Here is a 20,492-nt window from a genome sequence, read left to right as displayed (position 1 = left end):
GTTTTGGTTTAGGTAGGGAAATTCCGATTGGAGCGCGGTCAGAGAGACCTTTTCGCAACCCTTTTATTTTCAATAAAAGTCTTAACTAAAAATGTGTCCGAGTTTCATTCCTGACTCTTCACAGCACATATTTTGGTCTTGATTCTAGATTTGCACAGGAGTGTCCCTTTTATGGACCCCTCTGGGGTATAGCATGCTGTACCCCATTATAAATACAATACTCTGCCACCAACTAGTAGAGAGCCCAGAGTAAGGAGCAGAGTGTCTTTGCGGGGAAACGACATCTGCGAGACCTGAGATCTCTCGCAGCACCTATCGGATTTCTGTAACCGATGGGGCTTTTAGAGAGGATTCATCTGGATAAAAACATTGTTGATCTAGTGTGAGGGGTCAGAACTGCGAAATGGACACACTGGTATAGGTTTCTCAGAAGTCACCATTTTTTTTTAAATGAAAAGGGGTGAGACAAAGGCCTATCTTCCCCTAGCCTAACACAGATTTCCCTACCTGACAAACTACGGCTAAAGGAAAATGACCTAATGTCCAAATGTATCTGTCCCTCACCCTAATAAATACAACAAAATCATACAGGAATTATATGGCTATTTAAACTTCCTAAAAAGACATATACATTCAAACACAAAAGTTATCAACAGGAATCTTTGTGACCAGGGTTGGATCCCCTTCCCCTGGATCAATTTAGGATATTCCAAACCAAAGTTCAATTCCAGAAAAGTTCTTTGCACTAGCCAAGTTTCACTCCAGGTAGAAATTAGAAATTAAAGTTCTTTTTCATTCAATATGTCCTTTACTTGGCAAAGTGACTATATCAGTTCAAATGGTTTTTCACACTTAAAGACCATGGTTAAAGTTTCCACAACCTTCTGCTCGGCAAACCAAAAAGACTTTCTCTTCATACATCAAGTCAGAAGTCAAGATAAATTGTTCTCTGAAGACCAATCACGTGTTGTCCCATCATATTTATTCTTTAAAAATTACATCTTAGGATGGTTATATAAAAGGTCATCACTGGATTTGCCACTTCTTTCCACCACAACCTTCTACCACATTCACAGTATTTCAAGTTATCTTCTTCCTGGTCCACTCGTCTACCAGGACTAACCACTATTTGTCCCTTTCCTGGTGTACTCTCCTGCCAGAATAAAACTCCTACAACGTGTACCCTGTGGTAAGGTTTGTCAGTACCATTGGCACACAGTTGCTTTCTCCAATATACTGCACAATAGGACAATAATTCTCACATTTATCTGTTTGCCATAAGAAATGCAGGTTACAATTCTCTCCTCTTTACAAGCAGGGCTTCTCTGCTGCTGTATCTGATTTTTATTTACACATCCTTTTGGCTGTTAATAATGTGGTTTACAACTTCCTCTCTCGAGGTAACTTGTTATGGGAATGTTATATTCAAATTGCCTTGGTGTCCCTCTCGGCTTTCTTTGGCTGTGGCAATGTAAGTTAAAATGTCCCCTTTTTGGATATCCCTCTTCAGGAAAGGTGCATCTTCTTCGTTTTATTATTGCCCCTCTTTGGCAATGTACTTTATAATATTCCCTCATTGGATATTCCCAGGTTTGGCTTTTACAATGCAGGTTACTATATTCTCCTATTCAGCATCTCTTAATAGGAGAGATGCGCCGAGTTTGCTTAAATTCAAGTGTTCGGTATTTAAAATTACTCGACGATCTCCTCCGGAGCGCCGTGGTGGTCACGTGCATCAGGCCAACTCACCGGTATGTCCTGGCGACTCCTTATGACTATCTGGTTCTGCTTCTTCGTTCGATAGAACTCCTGCAATGATTGACAGCTCTCGTCAGTCTGCCGCTGCTCTTGCCGACAGTCACTTGAGCTTGCTACAACCTTGTATGCTCACCAGTGAAAACCTGACACCGGAGCGGATTACAGGATGCAAAGAGCATCACTCTCCCTCAGGGTTGCTGGCCTCCATACTGCTTTACGCTGCGTGTCCTCTGCATACACCAGGAATCCGGGCCTCCGCCACGTTCTCTGCACAGCGTCCCGCTGTCAGCACAGTGGCAACGCCAACCTCTGCTTCCTGCTTATTTCTTCTGCTCCTCTTTTTCCTGCACCTGAAAGGCCTTTAAATGTTTTACGGTCCGGCTCAGTTGTGGGCCATTACAATAACTAGGCCGCTCATTACACGTTGGTAACTCTGGACACCTCTTCCTCGTTTCAGTAATAGGAGAATTATGGGTCTTGAGTCCATAATGTTCTTAGTTGTTTTAACATTCTCTAATCCACTCTGTTTGAGTGATTTAAATGATGTACATTAAAGGGAAGATTTCAAAGGAATTAATGGTTCTCTCCTGGATCTATAGTCCAAACACACTGTAGAGTCATAGCTACTAGACGTAGTAGTATTAAATCCCTGACTCTTCTATACATCAATTCCATTCTTACAATAAGGATTCTCGTATTTGGGACCTAGGTTAAGTCTGGGAGGGCAAGGCCTACTGTGAAAACTTGCCATTAAACATTGAGCCTCTAGGGAAACCTCATCTGCCATGGGATCCTTCCTCTTAATACCACCACCAGTGTTGGATCGGATTGCGACTGCCTTTCCCTGGCCACATGGGAGGAGACTTTAGGTTAGGATTCTGTAATGAATCTGCAGGATTCATCACACCAGCCACAAAAAAAGTAAAAAAACAGGGACCTCGGTTTGGGGATTGTGAGGAACCTGAGGGTGTCCTCACTTCTATCCTCAATATATCCTCCTCCCAGGTAGCAAGGGAAAGGCTGTTATCGGATACTAAACCTTGGGGGTGGATATGCAAGGGAGGATCACCTGGTGGAAGAGACTTTGGGAGCGGGGATGAGACACCCTTAGGTGAGACGCAGCATTCCCCATTCCCCTTTCATCATGAGTCCACTGTCTCCCAAGACTTTATAGGCTATTGTCAATCCCTTCCTCCTTTCTTCCCTAAAACATTCCCCACAAAACACCAGTTTGGTACTGAGATGAGGAAGAAACCTACTAGAAAAATACATCCTCTCTTTGTTGACACATACAAATACACATGCAAACACCAGTTAGGTACTGAGACGGGGAGGAAGCCAGCAAGAGCAATGCAGGCTTCCCCAATTAGCAATGAGTGGTCTAGTCCTTTTTGGACCAATTCATATGGCAGGAGATTTAAAAGCAGGAAGTATGGTGAGAATTGAGTGAGCTGTAGTAGCCGAATCAGCTGTGGCGGCGGTGAGAGTCATGTCCACTGTGGAAGCAGGTCTAACGACGGCAGTGCGAGAGAAGACCTCCCATGGAAGGCGCTGTGGCAGACTGAATACTTGAGACCCCTTGGAAGATGCAGAGTGTATGCAGCGGGAAGCGAGGCTAAAGGGAGCTGGTTGGCAGCGGACCGTGAAAAGGGAAACTGCGTAACCAGGCAAAGCAGCAGTATGAGGCCCGAGCTGCGAGAGAAGCATTGGAGGTGTGAGCGAAGACACAAGAGCCAATGGGGAACCGGAGCCGGGCACCACACAAGCAAGAGAGCGAGCGTATGGCGGCTGGAAGCTGTGCAAGAACGCTGTAAGCTCCAACCGGTGAGTGAACCTGCAAAGGGGACACTCGGTCGGCAGGCGAACACGTAACACATTTAATGAATTGCCGATTTGAATGAAAGGAACCGTTTTTTAATTATTTTTTTATACGAAAGAAAATTAATGGAAGCACTTTTTGAGAACCGATCTGGTTGAAAGCAAGTTTGTCGAACTTCCCGATATATGCAACTGTGCATTTTGGAGAGAACACGCATTGGCAAGAGCCAGCAGAGTATGTGAAAGTGCAACAAGTGAATGGTGGCCAAAGAAGTAATGATAAATCATGATGAGGATGTGAAATGTGAATGAACCAAATGATATGATGGCATTTATACTGCGCCTATACACAAGTGTTATAAGGCGCGGCAAGGCAATGGAGGGGAAACGGGGAGGACAAGAACAATGATCTTACTAGGCCTAGTGAGCTTGAGATTGCGCAAGTGCAGGGGAGAAGTGCCAGGGTAGGGGGGTTGGGAGGGTGTACAAGTGCAGAACAAGGAATCGGAACCCCAAGTAGTGCAGCCAACAGGTGGCAAGTGCGAGTGTTAGAAGCGCAGACAAGTGTCTAATAAGTGCTGGAAACGGGACTGTAGGGTTACAGATACAGACCACACGTGCAGGGGGTGCCAGAAGGCAGTGCGGGAATGCAGCTGGACAGGCAGGGACCTTGGCCTGAATTCAGAGGGTTGCCAGGTGCCCAGTGCATGTGTCAGACAGGAGGTCAGCAGGGGAGAGGAAGAGAGAAGGCAGAATCAAAGAGGAAGGTCTTGTAGTGCGTCTGGGACCGGAGATGGTTCTGCTCAAGTTTCAGAGAGGCAGGGAGGCTGTCCCAGAGAGATGCACCAGCCAAAGAAAGAGATCTGCCCCCAAATCGTTGCTTGGAGAAGCGACTGGCCCTCAAAGTGTTGGAGGTGGAGGAGCAAAGGGCTTGAGTAGGAAGATATTTCCATAGAGAGAGTTGGAGCTATTGCGGTCCCAGGCCCCAGAAAGCCTTGTGGACAATGCAGAGGGTCTTGAACTTGTTTCTTGCCGCCACTGGGAGCCGCTGGAGAGATACGATCACTGGGCTTGAGACCAAGGACAAGTCTCGCAGTCCTGTTCTGGTTGACTTGTAGAGAACGGAGAGTAGAGGCAGGTAGATTTAGAAATAGGCTGTTGCAGTAGCCGGCCTAGAGAGAACCAGAGCTCTGGAGACAGTGAGCTTCTGGGGAAAAGTGAGGCAAGGAAGAATACCTCTGAGGAGGTGCAGCTGGTAGTGTGACTTCTTAGAGATGTGAGGAGAGAAGGAGAGCGTGGAGTGAAGATGACCCCGAGGTTCTTAGCCTCACAGGTGGGAGCAGGAAGAGTGCTCAGAGTGGTCGGCCAGAGAGTGATAGGAAAAGAAGGTGCTGGTGAGCCCAAGAGGAGGATCTCTTGTTTTACTGGCTAAGGCAGAGATCATTGGCGGTGCACCACTCCTGGATTGCGGATAGACAATCCGGGGTGAGAAAGGGAAAAGAGGCAGCTAAGGGGAGCTTGAAAGTGAGCTGAGTGTCATCCGCATAGCACTGAAAGGTGGAGCAGAGCTCAGCTATGCAGTGGACGAGAGGTGCTGGGTATTGGTTGAACAGCCAGGGAGAAAGATTAGACCCCTGGGGAACACCATAGGTAGAGAGAGAGCTAGAGGAGAGGAAGGACCCAAGTTGGACCTGGGAGGGTCGGTCAGAGAGAAAGGATGCCAGCCAGGCCAGGGCCTCATCAGTGATGCCCAGTTTATTTCGGAGCCGGTTGAGAAGGATGGCATGGTTGACAGTATCAAAATCAGAAGAGAGATCGAGTAGGAGGAGGAAAGAAGGGTGGTTAGTATCAAGGTTGGAGAGCAGGTCTTCACGGATGTTCAGGAGAGCAGTTTCCGTGCTTTGGCCGCTCTGAAGCCAGACGGATGGTCACGAAGACAACCAACAGACTCAGTGTGAAGGTTTAGCTGGGAGATGGCCAGCTTTTCCAAGAGCAATGGAGAAAGGGCGATAGCTGTACAGGAGGGGTCAGCTGAGCTTTTCTTAAGAAGAGTGTACACAAGAGAGATCTTCAGGGGGGAAGGGAAGGTTCCACTGGCGAAAGAGTGGTTGCAGAAGACAGCCAAGACTGGAGCGAGGGTGTCAATGTGGTCTTTGACGGTTTTGGATGAACAGGGAAGAAGCTATTTTGATGAGACTTTCATAGATCAGACTTATTTAGAAACCTTGTCAGGGGTGAACAAAGGAAAGCAAGAGAAGGGAGGAGGAGAGGCGGCCATAGGAGGGCCAGAGGTAGAGTGAAAAGTAGAGGAAGAGAGGGTGGACAGGATGACCTGGGTTTTAGAGATAAAATGTGAAGCCAAGGCTGTGCAGAGGGGCTGAGAGGGGACGGGAGAGGTAGAGACTGCAGCAGGATTGGCCAGCTCCTTGCAGATTTTAAAGAGTTCGGCCGAGTTGTTAGTTGCCTTAGAAACGCGGTCTTGGATGTGAGCTCTCTTCTTAGTGTGGACAGAGAGTCGGTACTGCCGTTGGAGCAGGCGGCAGGCGTTTGTCAGAGGGTGCACAAGATGCCCGCCATTTCCTCTCAGCCACCCTACACTTGCGTTTAAGGGTGATGCGGTCTGAGTCCTACCAAGAGTTGCACTTGGCTTTGGGCTTCAAGCGGATCCTCATGACTGGGCAAGTACATCAAGAGTGTCAGAGATGGAAGAATGGAGGTTGTAAAGGGCTGTGTAAGGATGTGAGTCAGCCAGAGGAGCAGGAGGGGGAGAGAAAGTGGCAGCGAAACACTCATCTTGCACACGCTTCATGGGTCAGATGACCGAGAAGGTGGGTGGCAGTTCAGGGGTTGGCTCAGCCGAGGGGGGGGGAAGTAGGCGGGGGGGGCTGGAGTTGAGAGTGGCAATGTGGAGAAGGTTGCCACCCTTGAAAGACTTCCGTGGGGGCTGGGGGTACAGGTCAGAGGTATGCCCTGCAGAAGTGCAGAAGGAGCCCGTGGGAGGTCAGAAGAGGAAAGGAGGAGAGGGCATGGTAGCCAAGGTGGAGGATGAAGGTGCCAGATAGTTGCCACTGTCAAGTTGAAGCAGTGGCAACATGTATATAAGGAAGAAGCAAGTAAGGTTTTTCGGCTGCGTGACCTGTAATGGGTAGACCGTGTGGTCCGACAACTGTGCCTAGACAGAGTACACCCATCTATGGAAGAGCAACTGGAAGCACTCATGAAGAAGCTTGTGTTTGAATAGAAAGGAAATCTTGTATGATTTGACCTCAAGGAACTGAACTAAACGAAATTAGTGAAAAGTAACCATATGAGAAGAGCTGGGAAGTGTCTCAAGGAATTGTGTTTTGAAAAGGTGAAAGACTTGAACGCTTGGGGGAAGGGAACCCCTTTGCTTTGAGAATTAATTTGAACTTGGCAAAGGGAAACCCCTCACAAACCAAGGGCTGGAAGAAGCTCTGAACTTTTATTTAAACACTACTTATTTTGAAGCTGACATCCCTGGACCTTGTATACAATTTAGATGTGAGGGAAAGTATAGGCTTTGGACAAAGACCGATATTTGTTTCGGACTTCCTGACACAGACCATACTTAGTTTTATTTAGGTAGGGAAATCCCACCTTACCATAGGGCAAGTTAGGCCTTTTTCCAACATGGCCTTAATTAAGTTTATAGCCCAAACTTTACTCTGTTGTCTGTCTACTTCATGAGGCCTTCACAGGATACAGTTTAGTGCCCAACGGTTGTTTCTAGGAGCTTCTTTCATGTAGTCTGTGCCCATAGACTTGTTGGGCTTGCTAATTGTTTAGAGCATAGAATGCAGAATTTAACATTAAGCAGGGTTTATTTCAACAATGGGCATAACCGGTTTAGTAGTAGTTAATAAAGGTAGACCATTCACATCTAATGAAGACTTTTCAGGAAGACCCAGGTGAAGAAGACTTATCTATTTTAACACAGTATAAATTAGCTTTCAAATTAATTGATAGCAGAGATTGCTAATTAAAATGTTCTTGATTAGCAAACTTATTAGAATAGCAGTTGTATATCATTTTATTTTTTAATGTCACAGGAAGTTTTTCGCACCAAGATATAAATTGACCAACAGTACAGCATCTTTGCGTACTTTAGAGAGACGAGTGTCTGAAAAATAGTTCACCTGCATGAAACGGCACAGAAACAAAAAATAAAAAGGCTCTGAAAACATTTTTCAGTTAAAGGCTGTCTCGCTGGGTGCAGTCAGTGTTGTACAATACCACGTCCCTGTACACTTTGTCTGCCACATCATGTGTGAAGAGAGTTTTAGAAATGTCACTGCCCCATGTGTTGATGATTAGCTATATAGTTTGTCTCTCCTGTCTAGGAGGGAGAAAGTGTCTTTTTAGTGACCTTTATGCTTAGTTGTTGTTGTTCACACTGTAAGGTTTTTTGCATCCTGTAAACGACCACCCCTGTGTGTAGATTCTTTTCCGTATTCCTCCTCTGTTTTTTGGTGCGTATTTTCCCTTTTATTTAAGATGTATAAATATTATACTTATGTAATGTAAATATTGTATTTTTATGATTCGTTTGTGTAACTATTAAAAGAATAAATAAAACTGTTAACAAAAAAAAAGGCAGAAATCAAAAAGTTCAATGTTAGAAGGAAGTCACAGCTGGAGACTATGTATGAATTAGTGTCGTAGCAGGCCGGTTAAATGGCAACTTCAGCTGGACAAAATGGCTGCTCATTTATATGAACTGATTTCCATATTGTGATAAATATCGCTTTTGGGGCACGTAAGGGCTGGTAACAGCCTGGCAGCCAAGAACACACAAGTCTGAGAACTTCACCAGCCTCCTGTCCCGGAAACTGGTAGTTATTGATATTGGCACCCTGTGCTGCCATCCAGGGTGCCAACACCTTTTTTCATTTTAAAGGCAAGCGGTCTTTACAAGATTCACACTTTCCTACTTTCCCTAAAGATGAAATGCAAATATGTCTGCGATTGGAAATCTATATTTCCTGGACCTGTAGGTGTGCCAGGAGGTGCACAGGTGAGTGAGTGGAGAGGGTTATGGACTGAGGGATTTCTGGGGGCTATGGTGAGACTTGCCTGGAACAACGGCTCACAGATGGCAGCCGGGGCAGGTGTTCAGGGGGTCACCATGCAACACAGTTACTTGAGGATTCCAACTGCGTTGCCGGAACTCCTGATTTGCCAGTGTTATGGAGAATTCTCCAAAATGGCTAATTCCCCTTACCTACTGAGTCCCTCAGCAGCTTTGCTGGATTTCTAGGGTTTATTTTTTTCATCTGGTAAGAGTGTGAGCCTTTTCCCACTCTTACATGTGTTTTGCTGTGTGTGTTTTTACCAAGTGTGTGATCTTGAGCTCTGGAGCCTCACCTACTGCATGGGCATAATGTTTTTGTGTGTTACATAGCACCTTCAGTGCAGTGACACAGGGCTGTCTTTTAGACTTCCCACTGACTAAATTTTTCTGGGACTGACTACTGTCTCCCAGAAACATGTAAAGTTGCCATTAACTTTATGTAATCTCTTTTAAATCAGACCCAGTACCCCCCATCTTGCATGGAGTATTGGAAAGGGTTAATTCTCATCCCTTTTTGTCTGTTTCTCTTGGAGCACTGTTTCGCTCCCTTTTCATCAAGACTTGGCTGGTGGCAGTGGTAACTACCCTATGTTTCATACTGCAGTTATCTTAAATAGCCATGGTATTTGTTTAGGCTATTTTATTAGCCTTGAACATAAACCCGCTTGACCAAAATTTTATATCTGTCTGGCTGGGTTTATTCGCTATTTCTTTTTGTAAAAGTCTTTCTCGTGTTTTACTGTGCGCGCCAAACCAGGTTTGGTTCCTTTGTTCGCTGTCTTTTTGCGGGCTTCTGCACAGAAGCCCTCCTTAAGGTGCCTGAAAGTCTGGGTAGGCAGGATGTGTGGGAGGGGTCTTGGGACCCCTGCCATGGGTTCCCTTGGTAACCCAAGTTGCACTCCTGTTTGATTGGCTGGGTGACTGTCCTGGCAAGGACAGTCACCCTGCTGTGTGATTGGGGGAAAAACCGCATAAAAAGCAGGTCTCTGGGACAGCAAAGGCAGAGTCGCCACTGGAACAAAAGAGCCGACGAGGAGCTGACAGAAGAGGACCTCTGCAACGACTGAGCCACCCGTTGAAGCCCTGCTGCAGTTCCGAATCTTCAAAATCCAATGACAGAAAGGATCCTCCAGGAACCTTCTTCCCTTGAGCTGGTGGGACCAACCAGTTTGCCCAAACTTCAAGCCAGGACCCCTCCTCTGATCGAATTCGCTGTACAGAGCTACAGTGGGCCGGATAGCCAGGAAGGTCGGACCCTGCTTGGGTTTTAAGGAGCGCACCTATTTGTTGCTTTGCTCTGCTGCTGGTTTCTTCCCTGGGTAGTGCAGGACCCTCCAGTCTTCCTACTTCTTGTCAGTCCGACAGTCGCTTCAGGAACCGTGAGCCTGCAGGAACTACCAGGAACGTCCGCCTCAGCTATAGCTCCCTCTCTGTTTTAAGGTACTGTGCAAATCCGGTTGTTCGTTTCGTTCAGCCACGGCGAAAGTGTGTGAAATCTTTCTCCAATCGGAGGGCTTCTCTTCTTCGTCCGGAACTCGTGGCACGAACGTTACTGCAAACTACCCTGAACCGTGTGATCTTGAGCAAAAGACTTTTGACCTATTGACTTTGGCCCCAAGCCTTTTTTTTCCAGGTTCTATCACTGTAGTTCCTCTTGCTCAATTGCCCGAAGTACTTACCTGTTGGTGTGGTTCAATTTCTGCCTAACTTTTGTCTTTCTCTCCCTTTTAAATTTCTGGAGTGCAATTTTGCTCCCACTTCATTTTGTGAGCTTAACTTGTCTGGAACTTATTGGGAGTGGTGTGTTGTATTAAGAGTGTGATTTTTAAACTGCTTTACTTTAGTGAGATGTTATACAACTGATGTGTAAATAAATGTATATTCCTTTACTCAGAAACCTTGAGTCAGTGTTTGTTTGAATCATAGTAATTGCTGTCATTTGTATAACTATTTGATACTGCTCACTTGCTCTTGAGATAGGTCTGGCTGCTCAGCCATCGCTACCACTTTTACTGTGTAGTACAGGCTTGTACCAAAGGTGAATTTATACTGTCACTTGTAGTCTTAATTGTGTGTGGTGTTCCCAAAGGGTACTGCATATAACTCTGCCTAACATCCAGTGCCTCTTCCCACCCAGGTGATACTATATCACATAATAATAAAAGAGCAACAAATGATCTGGAGACTAAATAGGAAGCCCTTAGGGATCAAGTGTGCAGGGTTGCGGCCCGCTTTTTCAGCATTTCTTGGCCCAGGAGGGCCACCGTATTCCGTGTTGGGCAAGCCCACCTCCGCCCCCACCTTCAATTTCGCCAGCAACACCCGCAGGGATCAAGGGTGCAGGTGTAGTGCGAGAGCAGGGTGCACGCCCACCAGACCAGGCAAACCACTTACACTCGGGCCCAAGTCTCCACTCAACATTACAGTCTATGAACTGTAAGCGGAAGAGCTCCATGAGGTGAGAGTGGAGATAGCGGGCTGGGGTTTGCAATGACTGTTGTTTTTGACCTTATCGTGTGATCCATCACGAACATCCCTCACAGAGGTGTTGCGTTCCTCTCCACCTCCCTATAACCCTGATTTTTCCACGCTACGTAGCCTATTCATCGTTAATCATGCAAGCCTGCACAGAGCCCATACGAAATATCCTAACCGTGAGAAGCAAATTGGGAACTTGCCCTCCTCGCCATGGCGTGGACTGTGACACTGACAACGACATTGACACCGTCCCTCTAGGAAAACCTTGCAGCCCCACTACATTTTCGAGTGAGGCCCATTTCCTAATCAAAGCAATACACCAGTTCCTGGGATCCAACCAAGATGTTTTGGGTGGGGCAACAAACACACTCTGAGTCCATTACGGTGGAGATTCGAATAGCAGCCTGGGCGCCCGAATGGTGAATGCCCTGAAGAAAATCCTACGACCATAAGCCAAGATGAACCAGTTATAAAAGAAGGTCTGTTGATAACCCTAGGGGCCTCTCTTTGCCCTGACAAGGACACAGAGAAAGACATCTGCAGTGGAAATGGAACCTTGTTAACAACCTGGCTTGAACTCTCACCCGCATGATAATCTCTGTCCCCCTCCCAGTCCCCACTAACATGACGGTGCTCCAACCCATACCAGTACTGGCAATCTCAGGGATGGTGTCACGATCAGCACCATGGGTGGCAATCGCCAGTTCAGTCTCCTTTACCAGTTGCTAGCCTTATTGGACTCAGGGGAGCCTTACTGTAGTCGGGTGGGGTGGGGGCTGTGACCCAATACCACTCTTAAAAGCAACTGTTTGGTCCCTTAGTCCCCGATTTTGCCTGGTCTAACCCAAATGGTCAACACCTTGCCTTTACACGCTGAGAATGCAGAGAAAGCCAGCCCCCTGATCTCATTGGTCCAAATGGACACTGAGAAAGATCTCAGGCCTGAAGACAAGTCCTCCCGTACTGGTAGTACCTGGAGTGAGAGCATGATGAACATGTGTTCGGGGAACAGCTCCTTTCTCCACCTAACTGCAACAAGGTGCCCCAAGCAAACTATTTAACATACTGGTCCCAATCCCGATCTTGTCACCTTCTACAGTGATGTAATTGCAAACAAGTGCTCCCTGAACTTGCAGACATCAAAAGGCTATTACTGGTTTTGATAGAAGCCTAATGGAGGGGAGGAGGGCGACCCACATGGGACTCTAAAACTGGCCCACTAGATGTGAAGGGGCTTCACAATCCTTGCCCGGAATGTCTGGAGGAGACAACCAAATGAAATATATTGTCCCCTGTAGAAAAGGCTAAACCCTGTTCTTCTGTAAATGTGAGACAATTGCAGGCCTCAATCAGTTGTGAGACGAATATGCACATTCAACAGACGCGGCCTCAAGATGAGCAAGTTGCCCAGCAGAATTTACTTAGGGAAGCTAATGTGGTCCTCAGTGCTCCAGATAGGATTTTGGAGTGGGAGTATTTTACTTACTATTTTTTGAAGTTGGGAGTAAAATGATTTTTTAGAGAGCAAAAATATAAGTTCAATTCCCAATGGGAGTATTTTAACGAGTAAACATTTTTTAACTGGAAAACTATGTTTTTGCAATGATTATTTATTGTCACCTTGTTATTCATGCATATTAAGAGATACATTAAGAGATACATGTTTACTTCTTCGAATCGGGCAGTAGTAATAGTTGTTTCTTCCTTTGCTACTGCGTTCCCTCTTGGTTCAAACACATCCATAATGCTGTGGGTGAAAGCAAGAGCACAAGGTTCTAGTTCTACGTGTCTGTTTTCTATTTTTTGTTGGGAATAATTTTCTCCAGCATGGGGTCTGGCATGGATTCACATGCTCATGAATATTCCCCGTCGTCCGGCTGGGAATCCTCGGTAAAGAAAAAAATCAGTATCAGTTTAGTTTCTGATATGTCTTTCTCAGTAGTAACCAATCACTGGTCTCTGGGTCATACTGCCCCCAGCCAATGGCTGCCCTCTCCCTAAGCCCCGCCACTGGCTGCCATCTTCAGATTTTTACCGCATGCTCAAGTGTTGGGAGTCCTCGTGTTTAGCTCTCGAGCTTTTGCTGCGTTTTTGCGCTTTTTTCAAAGGGAATTTCTCATTTTTCGGTCAAATAGAGCCTCAAGCTCCACCGTCTCTACATCCGATTAACGGGTATCCGTGTCAGATTTTTTTCTACGCCCCTCAAGGGTGAAGATTTCATCGAGTTACGCTTCTTGGGGAATTCCAGAAGTTCTGCGGCCTACCCGGACATGGCCCAGGAGAAAGGAAGCTCGACGCCCGGAAAGCTGTTCAGGGTTTGCCCTGGATGGCAGCTACAGAATGTGTTCAAGGAGGACAAGCATTCAAAATGTCTCTACTGCCTTCATGAGGACAAAACGCACGTGGAGAAGGACTGTGTGTTTTGCAGGAACATGTCAGAACGGACCATCGGGGACCGACTCCTTCGTCTCTCCAACTGGCTGGAAGGAAGGAGTCCGTCAGGTGAGAAGAAGAAGAAGAAGAAGAAGAAGTCCGAGCGGTCTTCTAAGTCCTGTGAGGGCGCCCTGGCGACGGGGGCCCAACAGAAGGCAAAGCACTGCAAGTCCGCGGGCACCGGGAGCGCTGAACGGTCGGGCTCTTCGGCTGCCAGACAGGGCGCGCCTTCCCCGGCACCATCAACCCCGAGCCAACGCTCTGGTTCGGGGAAGAGGAAATCTGAGAACCCAGGTAAGCCTCTGGAGAGGCGCCGGTCGATCTCGAAGGATTCAGCCGAGGGGGAGCGAGGCGGTGACCCTCCCCCCAAGGCGAAGGCCTCAAGCGCTCCTAAGGCGGTGAAGGCCTTTATGCACCCGGCCAAGGCCTCTATCGAGGGAGTCGCGGCGGCCCCGGCGCAGCCTGTGGAGGCTACACCAGTGGAGGCGATCTCGGGGCCCAGAGTCTCCCTGCCTCCGCGGAGGAAAGCCTCTTTCAGACCCATCGAAAAGACCCCTGTGAAGACCTCAGCGGAAAAAGAAGGGGGGGGTGGTGGCCATTGTGGACACGGACACAACATCTGAGGAAGAGCTGGTAGAAGTCCTAGAGGGCCTCGACGAGGGCTTCGAAGAGGCCCGTCCCCACGGGATGGATCCCGTCGAGGGTGACGATGAGAGTGACGGCGGCACAGGTGAGGGTCCTAGTCAGCCGTCGCTTCTGGAGCCGCAGGATAACTCGGCGGCCATTTTGTTGGGAGTACAATCCTTATGTTCAGAGATAAGGACGAGATTGCCCTTACCACCGACAGAGGACCCGGTACCAGGTCCGACGGAGGAACCAGAGCCGCACGAACAAGAGAAGATGGATCCACCCAGCCCCGCCTTCTCAGCCCTCGCGGCCTGTTCGGCCTTTACCCACATCCCCCGTCCCTGGGGATGACACGGGAACAGACACGGCCACGACGGGTACCGATGACGACGGCGGTGATGACGGGACACAGCTCCCATCACCAGCCCGGGCCTCCCCGTCCGATGAGAACGGATCTTTCCATGCAATGATCGCCAGGGCATCCAAGCTTTTTCAGCTCTGCCCCGAAGAGAAGAAGGAAGGTTTCCTTTACCAACGGCGCGAGGCCAGGGGGAAGTCAGTCCTCGCCGTGCCTCTGCTGGATGACATCTGGGACGAGACGATGGTCTCACCCTTCTCAAGAACCCGTCTACGACGCCTGCCAAGAAGGATCGGTACGAGAAGTCGTCTCAGCGGCGGCCAAGAAGAAAGCGGGGGGGGCATCAGTCTCAATGTCAACTTCCCCGCCGGACGGCAAAGGCAAGAAGCTGGACGCAATGGGACGACGAGTTATCTCGTCGGCGGCAGCAATGATTAAGGCGGCCAACGCCCTCATGATCGTGGCCCGCTACGACAGGGAGTTATGGTACAAGATCGCCCCCCTGTTGGACTTCCTACCGGATGACAAGAGGGCCAAGGCCCTGGAGATCTTGCAAGAAGGCGAAGTGGCGTCGGACCACGCCATTACGGTGGCAACAGACATTGCCGACACCGGTTTCCGCCAGCTAGGCAACGGCGTTTGCCTTAGACGAGGTTGGCTCAAGGCGACGGATTTCCGCCAGGATGTACAAGCCAAGGTGCTGGACATGCCGTTCGACGTGAACAACCTGTTGGGGAAAACGGTGGATGAGTCCCTCCAAGGCATCAAGGCGGATACAGTGACTGCTAGGGCCCTAGGCGTTCTGCGGCAACGGAGGCCGTCCTTTCGGAGCGCCGGAGGCAAGCAGGGTACCTCCAAGGGATTTCGGCGGTGGCTCCTCTACGTACCGCCAAGCAGCCTGCTCCTCGTTGCAGGAAGCCTATAGAGGACGAGGCAAGTCGGGGGGGGGGGGGGCCCGCCGTCTTCGCCAGGGAGGCCAAGGCGGCAAGGCGTCCGCCAAGCAAGATTGAACCGACAGCGGGGTCGGGCCCCCACCGAAGCACCCCGGTGGGAGGCCGGCTGGCGAAGTTCATCAGCGTGTGGGAGTCCATTTCCACCGACCGTTGGGTGCTGGACATCCTGGCCCAGGGGCACGCCCTCGAATTTCTAAAAAAAGTGCCCCCGCATTCCACCCGTGGTCAGGAAGGAAAATCACGTCCCTCAACTACTTTTGGAGGTGAGGGCGTTGCTCAGAAAAGGTGCCATTGAGCTCGTCCCGAAGAGGCTCCGGAGTATACTCAAGGTACTTCCTAGTAAAAAGAAGACAGGAGGATGGCACCCCATCCTGGACCTGCGACGGCTGAACAAGTACATCAAGGCACAGAAGTTCCGGATGGTCACCCTCCAGCACGTGCTGGGACAACTGGAGGAGGGCGATTTCCTGTCGTCGTTGGATTTGGAGGATGCGTACTTCCACATCCCCATTCTGAAAGGTCCCCGAAAGTTCCTCAGGTTCGTGGTCCAAGGCCGGCACTACCTGTTCAAGTCCCTCCCGATAGGATCGAAGTCGGAACCCTGGGTGTTCACCCAGTGCCTTGCACTGGTGGGGGCGCGGCAGCGCGTGCAGGGGATCCACGTTTACCCCTACCTGGACGACTGGCTCATCCGAGCAGGGACAAGGGAGCTCGCCGTGGATCACACAGCAAAGACCGTCCAGCTGCTCTCGGACGTGGGATTCTCCATCAACTTTCCCAAATCCCACCTGGTCCCGTCGCAAGTCGCACTGTTTCTGGGAGCAAAGCTCGACACAGCGGCGCACCTGGCCTCACCGTCGGAAGAAAGGACGAAGGCCATCCTGGGCAAGGTGCAGCGCCTGCTGGCCACGGACGTGGCCAGGGTGAGGTCCATCAAGTCTGTCCTCGGGATGATGTCCTCCTGCATATATCTTGTGCGCCTGTGCAGGCTTCGGATGCACCCTCTGCAAGAGTTCCTCGACTCCCGCTGGATCCAAGCGACGGGCAGCTTCGAGGATAGGATTCCGCTCGACGAGACCTTCCGACGAGCGATCCGTTGGTGGGGCACCCGCACTCATCTGACGGCGGGCACAGACTTTCAGACCCTACCCCACCAGATAAGGGTGATGATGGATGCCTCCCTGGAAGGGTGGGGAGCACACACCAGAGATCTTCACGCAAGAGGCCTTTGGCTCCCGGAAGAAAAGAAGCTCCACATCAACATCCTGGAGCTCCGTGCAGTGTTCTGGGCCCTCAGGTCCTTTCTCCCGTCCCTCAAGGGCAAGGTGGTGAGAGTTTTCACTGACAACACCACCACGATGTTCTACATCCGGAAGCAGGGAGGAACCAGATCCCCAACCCTCTCCAAGGAAGCCCAGGATCTATGGCATTGGGCCGTCGCCCAAGGGATGTTTCTGGTGCCCTTTCATCTGGCAGGGATAAAAAACACCATCGCCGACTCACTCAGCAGGGAGCTGCGCTCGTGCCACGAGTGAGAACTACGTCAGGATCAAGTGGATCGACTCTTCCGACGATGGGGAAAACCCCAGATCGACCTGGTCGCAACGGCGATGAACTCCAAGTGCCAGAGGTTCGCCAGCAGTTTTCCCCAGCCGAGGAGCATGGGCGATGCTTTCTCGTTCCCCTGGGAAGGCCTGTTCCTTTATGCGTTCCCTCCGTTGCCGTTGTTGCTCCGAATCGTCAACCAGCTCAAGAGGTCCCAGTGCAGGATGATCTTGGTTGCACTGGCGTGGCCAAGGCAGATCTGGTTCCCGGACCTTCTGGACTTGTCAGCGTCCCCACCAGTCAAGCTGCCGAGGGACGCGGATCTTCTCTCCAGAGAAGGAGGCGCCATACTTCATCACGACCCGGAGTCGCTGAACTTGCAGGCCTGGCTCCTACAGCGCTAGAGTTTGGAGGGTACGATATTCCGGCTGACTGCAGAGAGGTCCTTGCAAAAGCCAGGGCGTCCTCCTCTCTCGAGTGCTACGGACATAAGTGGAAGAGGTTCTCTGTCTGGTGCCGTGCACAGAAGATTAACCCTCTACGGATTACGGCCCCTCAAGTGCTGCCGTACCTACTGTCGATGGCCAAGGCTGGACTGGCTCATGCCTCCATCGAGATACATCTGGCTGCGATCTCCCGATACACCAGAACCACAGGACGGGCGTCCTTGTGGTCCCATCGCCTGGTGAAGGGATTTATGAAGGGACTGTTCCGATAGTTCCCGCCGGTGAAGGCCCCTGCCCCGGCGTGGGAACTCAACGTGGTGCTGACCAGGCTCATGGGGGTGCCATTCGAGCCCCTGCATTCAGCGCCGCTGAAATTCCTGTTGTGGAAGACTGCGTTTCTTGTGGCCATCACCTCCGCACGACGAGTGGGAGAGATCCAGGCCCTATCCTGCAAGCCTCCATACTTGACTTTTCACGACACGAGGGTGGTGCTGAGGACGCACCCCTCGTTAATGCCCAAGGTGCCGTCGGACTTCCACCTCAACGAGCCCTTGGTGTTACCTGTTTTCTTCCCGTCGTCTCCGGCCAAGAGGACTTTGCACTTGCTGGATGTGGCTAGAGTGCTGAAGTTCTACGTGCAAAGAGTTTTTGGAAGACATCACAGCTGTTTGTGAACTTTGGACCTGTGAACCAAAGGAAGGCTCTCTCGAAGGCTTCCATTTCCAGATGGCTCTCTGGCTGCATCATGCATTATCATCGGCTGGCAAACCGACCGTTGCCCGTCCGTCCGAGAGCCCACTCGACCAGAGCGATCGCTGCTACCACGGCGTTCTTGTCTGGTGTGCCCCTGCTGGACATCTGCAGGGCTGCTACATGGAGGTCGACGCACACCTTCACGAGATTGTACTGCGTCGACCGGGATTCCAGGGCGGAGTCCAGAGTCGGCCAGGCAGTGCTGCGCAACCTGTTCGCTTAAGGTGAGCCTGGTGAGGAGGTAAGAGATGCTTAATGTTGAGTTTTATGTAATGCTTAATGTTGAGCCTTGCCACCTCCCGTGGTTGTGCATGTGTACTGCTATGTATTCTATTATTCATGAGCATGTGAATCCATGCCAGACCCCATGCTGGAGAAGGAACAAGTTACTTACCTGTAACTGTTGTTCTCCAGCATCGGTCTGGCATGGATTCACACGCGAACCCTCCCTCCTGCCCCTTTACGGCTCTTCACTTGGTCATACTGCCACTTTTTGTGCTACCAAATCTGAAGATGGCTGCCAGAGGCGGGGCTTAGGGAGAGGGCAGTCTTTGGCTGGGGGCAGTATGACCCAGAGACCAGTGATTGGTTACTACTGAGAAAGACAGATCAGAAACGAAACTGATACTGATTTTTTTCTTTACAGAGGATTCCCAGCCTGACGACGGGGAATATTCATGAGCATGTGAATCCATGCCAGACCCAGGCTGGAGAACAACCGTTACAGGTAAGTAACTTGTTCTTTACTCGCCCCTTTTCATTTATTGGAGTAAAATTGCCCATACATCCCATATCTGTAGGGCTGGTGGTCCTCAATTTCAACATTATGAACACTGAACGGGAGAATTGGGCCATGAACATAGAGGGAACCCAGGACCTTAGTCTGGTTAAGAACAGAGCACACAGACCCTCCTCTAGGGATATTATGACCAGCCATCAAGCCCTTGGGGGCTTAAGGAGGGCCACAGTCTTTCTTCATGGGGTCCAGAGATTGCCCCCTAACCAGCGACAATCAAGGGAAACACTCTTAAATAAATGCACGCACTGGCTTTGCACTGAAAGGGGCTGTACTTTATTTTATTGTCCAGGGAAGCCATAGCGAACTGTTACAGAGCACGCAATGAGGGTGTGAATTCCTGCGACTCTTGACAGAACTGTAAATAGTAGGATTAAAATCAACTCTCACCCTTATTTGAAATCTGTCGGCCATCTTGGAAACCTCCATCACAACTCTGCCTTATCGTGTGGAAATCTAACGCCATTAGGTCCAAGGTTAAATGGTAATCACTGTGACTTTAAACCTAAGGGATCAAGAATTGTGTGGTGAAATTGAAAAGTGTGTTCCTTTACTGTTGTGCCTCATAGCGACTAATAGGTCCGAAGGGCCAAAATCTTTGCTACAACCATCTTCTTTTGTCTTCCCTCCCTTCCTTGAATACAATGTATTGTTAAATTGTCGTATTTTCTTAGGATGCACTTTGATGGCCTGACGGCCGAATAAAGTTTGATGATGATGAGACCAAATATAGTGTATGATGTTGCAGGAGGTCTGTAGATGTACAAACTGGATGAAACCCTTGATTACTGCTTTGTGTAAACATCTAGCTTTGAGTATTCATTATTTAAGCTTGAAGCAAACTGAGTCAATGGCGTTGTAGCAGGCAGAGAAATGGGCAAACTAGGTGGAACATTGTAGTTTGTGGACTGTCCTTTTCAAGGTACTTGTTTTTTTTAAAGCAGCAGGTTAATGAGTTTTGCACCAGCTGCACAGATCGATGTTAACTGCTGGTTACAGAACTAGGTCTTCCATCAAAAACATGTGGCTATAGAGATAATGTACATTTTCAAGAATGTTCTCTTGCGCTTGCCAATACGATGCCTGTTCCCTACACAGATTTAAATACGGTCACCTAAACTGAACTTTACTTAAAAACGTTAAGATAATGGTGTTTTTATGGTACCCATAAATTAAGCATTATGAAACACATTTAATTTGTAGGAATGGATTTTCAGGGCTCCCAAAACAAAGTTACCCAGTAATAGTTCTTGCAAAAACGGAATATAGTTAGCTAAATAAAAGTATCATTCTGATTACTGTTGGCTTCTGATTATTTGAAAAACAAGCAACGTTTTCCTGGATATCCCACACAGGCCGTTGACACTTTTAAGAGTGGAGGAGATGATTACTGCTGTACCCTCCATTAGCCCCCTTGAACTTGCAGGGAACTAAA

At 49.3% G+C, this 20,492-nt stretch overlaps 1 protein-coding gene across 1 annotated transcript in view; it reads left to right on the top strand.

The window, feature by feature from the left end:
- ANAPC5 (anaphase promoting complex subunit 5) overlaps positions 1–20,492 on the top strand; it is a 655,776-nt gene that overhangs the window by 158,711 nt on the left and 476,573 nt on the right. The gene's annotated exons all lie outside the window — the stretch shown is intronic.

This window comes from Ambystoma mexicanum, chromosome 10 (genome assembly GCF_040938575.1).
Source record: "Ambystoma mexicanum isolate Mex_15411 chromosome 10, UKY_AmexF1_1, whole genome shotgun sequence".
Taxonomy (NCBI): Eukaryota; Metazoa; Chordata; class Amphibia; order Caudata; family Ambystomatidae; genus Ambystoma; species Ambystoma mexicanum.
This window is presented reverse-complemented; position numbering and strand designations above follow the sequence as displayed.